The following is a 5,707-nucleotide window of genomic DNA, read 5'->3' on the forward strand; positions in this document are numbered from 1 at the left end:
ACAAAGGACATATTCGAGAAAGCATGAGTCCATGTGCCGTTCCAGTGCTGCTAGTACCAAAGAAAGATGGGAGTTGGCGTATGTGCGTGGACTGCCGAGCAATCAACAATATAACGGTTAAGTATCGTCATCCTATCCCTAGATTAGATGATATGCTTGATGAATTGCATGGCTCTAGCATCTTTTCTAAGATTGATCTTAAAAGTGGATATCATCAAATCCGTATGAAAGAAGGTGATGAGTGGAAAACGGCTTTTAAAACCAAACAAGGGTTATATGAATGGTTAGTAATGCCGTTTGATTTAACTAACGCGCCTAGCACTTTCATGAGGTTGATGAATCATGTCCTTAGGAAGCATATTGGTGTATTTGTTGTGGTCTATTTTGATGACATTTTGGTTTATAGCAAGAACTTAGAAGATCATGTCATGCATCTTAGACTTGTTTTGGATTTGCTTCGCAAGGAAAAGCTTTATGCGAACTATAAGAAGTGCACCTTTTGCACAGATAATCTTGTTTTCCTAGGCTTTGTTGTGAGTGCAGATGGAATCAAGGTTGATGAGGAGAAAGTCAAGGCAATCAAAGATTGGCCAAGTTCTACAAATGTGAGCGAGGTGAGGAGCTTTCATGGCCTAGCAGGGTTCTACCGAAGGTTTGTTAAGGACTTCAGCACTATTGCCGCCCCACTCACGGAAGTGATTAAAAAGGACGTTGGTTTCAAATGGGAAGCTGCACAAGAAAATGCATTCCAGGCTTTGAAAGAGAAGCTTACTAATTCCCCTGTTTTAATTCTTCCAAATTTTATGAAAACTTTTGAGATTGAGTGTGATGCCTCAGGGATAGGTATTGGAGCTGTTTTGATGCAGGATCATAAGCCCATAGCTTTCTTCAGTGAGAAACTTGGAGGAGCTACACTCAATTATCCGACCTATGACAAAGAGCTTTATGCTTTGGTCCGAGCCCTACAAACGTGGCAACACTATCTCTGGCCGAAGGCGTTTGTCATTCATACTGACCACGAGTCTCTTAAGCACCTCAAGGGACAACAAAAGCTCAACAAACGTCATGCGCGGTGGGTCGAATTCATAGAAACTTTCCCATATGTGATTAAGTACAAAAAAGGTAAGGATAATGTCGTTGCCGACGCATTATCTCGGAGGTATGTTTTGCTTACTTCTTTGGATGCAAGATTGCTAGGTTTTGAGCAAATAAAAGACTTGTATGCTGATGATTCAGATTTTAGCAAAATATTTCAATCTTGTGAGAAGATTGCTTTTGGAAAGTATTATCGGCATGAGGGTTACTTGTTCTTTGAAAATAAACTTTGTGTGCCTCACTCTTCTTTGAGAGAATTATTTTTAAGGGAAGCACATGGAGGTGGTCTAATGGGTCACTTTGGAGTTGCTAAGACTTATAAGGTGATGCAAGAACATTTCCACTGGCCGCACATGAAACGAGATGTTGAACGACTTTGCGAACGGTGTGCGACTTGTAAGCAAGCTAAGGCTAAGGTTCAATCCCACGGTTTGTATACCCCTTTACCTATTCCTTTGCATCCTTGGACTGATATATCTATGGATTTTGTGGTTGGATTGCCTAGGACTAGGGCAGGTAAGGATTCTATTTTTGTGGTGGTTGATCGCTTTTCTAAAATGGCGCATTTTATTCCTTGTCATAAAACTGATGATGCATCTCATGTTGCTAGCTTGTTCTTTAGGGAAGTTGTTCGATTGCATGGCATACCTAAGACTATAGTTTCTGACCGTGATACTAAGTTCCTTAGTTATTTTTGGAAAACTTTGTGGTCTAAGTTAGGAACTAGATTGCTTTTCTCTACTACATGTCATCCGCAAACAGATGGTCAAACTGAAGTTGTCAATAGAACCTTGTCTACATTGTTGCGTGTGCTTATCAAGAAGAACCTTAAGACTTGGGAGGATTGCTTGCCGCATGTAGAATTTGCTTATAATCATTCTATGCATTCTGCGACTAAGTTTTCTCCATTTGAAATTGTTTATGGGTTCAACCCCACTTCTCCTTTGGATCTAATGCCTTTACCTTTGAGTGTGAGAACAAGTCTTGATGGCAAGAAAAAGGCCGATTTAGTTAAACAGGTTCACAAAAAGGCTAAGGAGAATTTGGAGGCCCGGACGAAGCTGTATGAGAAGTATGCGAACAAAGGGCGTAGAGAAGTCATCTTCAATGAGGGTGATCAAGTGTGGGTTCATCTTCGGAAGGAACGTTTCCCGGAGGAGCGAGCATCCAAGCTAATGCCGAGGATTGATGGACCATTCACAGTGCTCAAAAGAATCAACAACAATGCCTACCAACTCGACCTCCAAGGTAAGTACAAAGTTAGTGGCAGTTTCAACGTTTCTGATCTTCTTCCTTATTGTGCAGATAATTCGGATTTGAGGTCAAATCCTTTTCAAGTAGGAGAGGATGATGAGATCATGGACGGCTCAACCGAACCAGACGGACCTAAGGAGCAGCTTGAACCTGAGGAAGCACCGGAGGAGCAGCTGGTACCAGCGGAAGCAGTGGAGGAAGCATTAACCGTTCCAGCGGGTCCTATAACAAGGTCACGGTCCAAGAGGTTCAACCAAGCCATCACTGGACTACTCAAGGAGCTGGACAAGAACCAAGAAGACATGGCTCAAACCACTATGACGTTGCTCACAGCTCAAGGTGCTCGGTAAAGGGTAAAGTGTTGCTTTGGTGCTCTTTTTCCCTTGGTCAAGTTTAGTCCCATTGGGTTTTCTTGACAAGGTTTTTAATGAGGCCTAAGTAACATTTTCAAGCCCCTTTGCCAGCCCAATTCGTGGTCCAAGGTTCCCCACAAAGGCCTTGGCCCATTTTCTATCTCTTTCTCATTCAAACTTTGCATTTATTGCTTTGTAATTTCCAAGACTTTGTGCATGAGCTTGCATGAGTGTGGACTCTTGCATGAGCTCCACCTCTTCTCTTCTAGATCCTTCTCTTTCGTCCCCCTTCTCCTATTTAAAGACCATGTATCTCGTCTTTGTTTTTCATCAAACATTTTAATCAAAAACCTTTCTTTTACTTGTTTGATCTGAGAAGTGTGTAATATCTTCTCAACTTGTTTTCTTCTTAGTGTGTAATATCTAAGTTGAATTCGAGCCTGAAGTCTAAGAGATTTTCATCTCTCTTGGAAGTTCACTTCAATCCCCTTTTCTATCCGCTGCATCATTTCACCATTCCATCTCTTTCAATCCGCTGCATAATCAACCCCCTTCACCTTCCATTTGTCCGATCTATTGCATCTTCGGTCAATTGATCTTCATCAGTCCGATCCATCTCCTTCAAAGCCTTGCAAGTGTGTTCTTGGGAGCAGATTCCTCACCAGGAGTCTATCAGCGTGGCTGGTCGTGTCTGGAATTTCTAGATTTTTCTGCAGCATCTGGGGTGAGTGTTCGTAAGATCCAACGATGAGATTTTCTTGGTCTGAGATAAAAATTTGTAGAGTTGTTCCTGACTTGTTTATCTATGATTTGTACGGTGGAGATCTGAATAGGTTGCCAGAATGAATCTAGGGTCGTTTGGAACTGCATATTTTTTGCTTTTTGTGTTCTCTCTCTTATGTTGTTTTCTTATTGAGATTGCTACTTGCAGCCTTAGTCTCTGGAGAGGACGTGGTTGTACTCAAATACATTGGTGATAATGGAATTTTGAGTGGACTACGGTCCCGTGGTTTTTACTCCTCGCATTGGGGAGGTTTTCCACGTATAATTTTGTGTCTCGTTTATTTTACGCTATGAAGTTTTTGCTACCAAGATTATTATATTTTCCTCACAGGTTCACATAAGTTAAGGTGAAACTTTATTCCGCTGCGCAACTGTGCGTTGTTTAATCAACAAAGTGGTATCAGAGCTTTGGTTTAATAACTTTGGTTATAAGTTACTTTGTGAACGATGAAAAATATGGGTAGAATGATAAGCTTGAATGGTTCTAATTATCATCTATGGAAAGACAAGATGGAAGATTTGCTTTTTGTGAAGGAATTTCATGTTCCTGTCTTTGAGGAGAAGAAACCTGAAGATAAGACTGATGATCAGTGGAAATTGCATCATCGCCAAGTGTGTGGTTTGATAAGGCAATGGGTAGATGATAATGTGTTGAATCATATTGAAAGTGAGACTAATGCTCGTTCTTTGTGGTTGAATCTGGAGAAACTGTTTGCTCGAAAGACCGGGAATAATAAGATGTACATGATCAAGAAGTTGATTGAGTTGAGTTATCAGGAGGGAACTCCGATGACTGATCACTTAAATGTGTTTCAGGGGCTGCTTAATAAACTTTTTGATATGGGAGTCAAGTTTGAGGATGAGATTCACGGTTTGTGGCTTCTTGGTACATTATCAGATTCTTGGGTAACTAGAAGACGGTCTAATGCTAGTTCCTCGCGTTCAGATGTGTTGGTCACTGATTCAAGGAGGAGGAGTACATTAGAGAGCCCAAGAATGATAAGAACAGGAGCAGGAGCAAATCTAATAAATTTGCTAATATGGAGTGTCACTACTGTCACAAGAAATGACACTTGAAGAAAGATTGCTGGAAATTGAAAAGAGATAACAAGCAGCAAGGTAAGCAAGAAGAAGTAGATCGAGTGACAATCACTGATGATCAGTTTCTCATTCTTCTTGAGAATGATGCCTTTAATGTATGCCAGGACACCAGCTGGGTGGTTGATAGTGGAGCTACTAATCATGCTACATCCCAACGGGATTTGTATTCTACCTATAATTCGGGTACTTATGGTTCTGTGAAGATGGGGAATGATGGTTTGGCTCAGGTTGTTGGCATTGGTGATATTTTCTTGGAGACTAGTCTTGGGACTAGACTTGTGCTTAAAGATGTTAAGCATGTCCCTGATCTTTAGATGAATTTGATATCTACGGGAAGACTTGATGATGAAGGTTTCTACAGTTTACACGGTGGTGGTAAATGGAAGCTTTCACGTGGTTCTATGGTTGTGGCTCGAGGTGAGAAGCTTTCATCTTTCTATTTGATGCAGGCTAAGGTCTCCAAAGATAGTGTTAATGCTTTGGAGGATGATGCCATGGAGTTGTGGCATAAGAGACTCGGTCACATAAGTGAGAAAGGATTGTCTGTGTTGTCTAAGAAGGAGGTTATTCCAACTATCTCCGGTTCGCACAAAGAAGTGTGCGCATTGTTTGCGGGGTAAACAACACAGAGTCTCTTCAAGTCTTCTGCGCATTCTAGAAAACCCCAGGTACTTGATTTGGTGCATCCAGATGTATGTGGTCCAATGAAGACAAAATATATTGGTGGTGCATCATATTTTGTCACTTTCATTGATGCTCGTTCAAGGAAGTTGTGGGTTTTTACTATGAAGACGAAAGATCAGGTTCTAGGATATTTTAAGCATTTTGTGGCATTGGTTGAGAGACAGACGGGAAAGAAGTTGAAGTGTATCCGCAATGATAATGGTGGAGAGTATTCTGGACCATTTGTTGCTTATTGCAAAGAACATGGTATTAAGCATCAGTTCACGCCACCTGAGACTCCACAGTTGAATGGGTTGGCTGAAAGAATGAACAGGACCATTGTCGAGAGGGTTAGATGTTTGATTTCACAATCAGGCTTGGCACAGACTTTCTGGGGTGAGGCTTTGAGCTCAGTTGTTCACGTGTTGAATTTATCACCGAGTGCTCCATTGGAGGGT

The sequence above is a fragment of the Camelina sativa genome, chromosome 17 (assembly GCF_000633955.1).
Source record: "Camelina sativa cultivar DH55 chromosome 17, Cs, whole genome shotgun sequence".
NCBI classification, from domain to species: domain Eukaryota; kingdom Viridiplantae; phylum Streptophyta; class Magnoliopsida; order Brassicales; family Brassicaceae; genus Camelina; species Camelina sativa.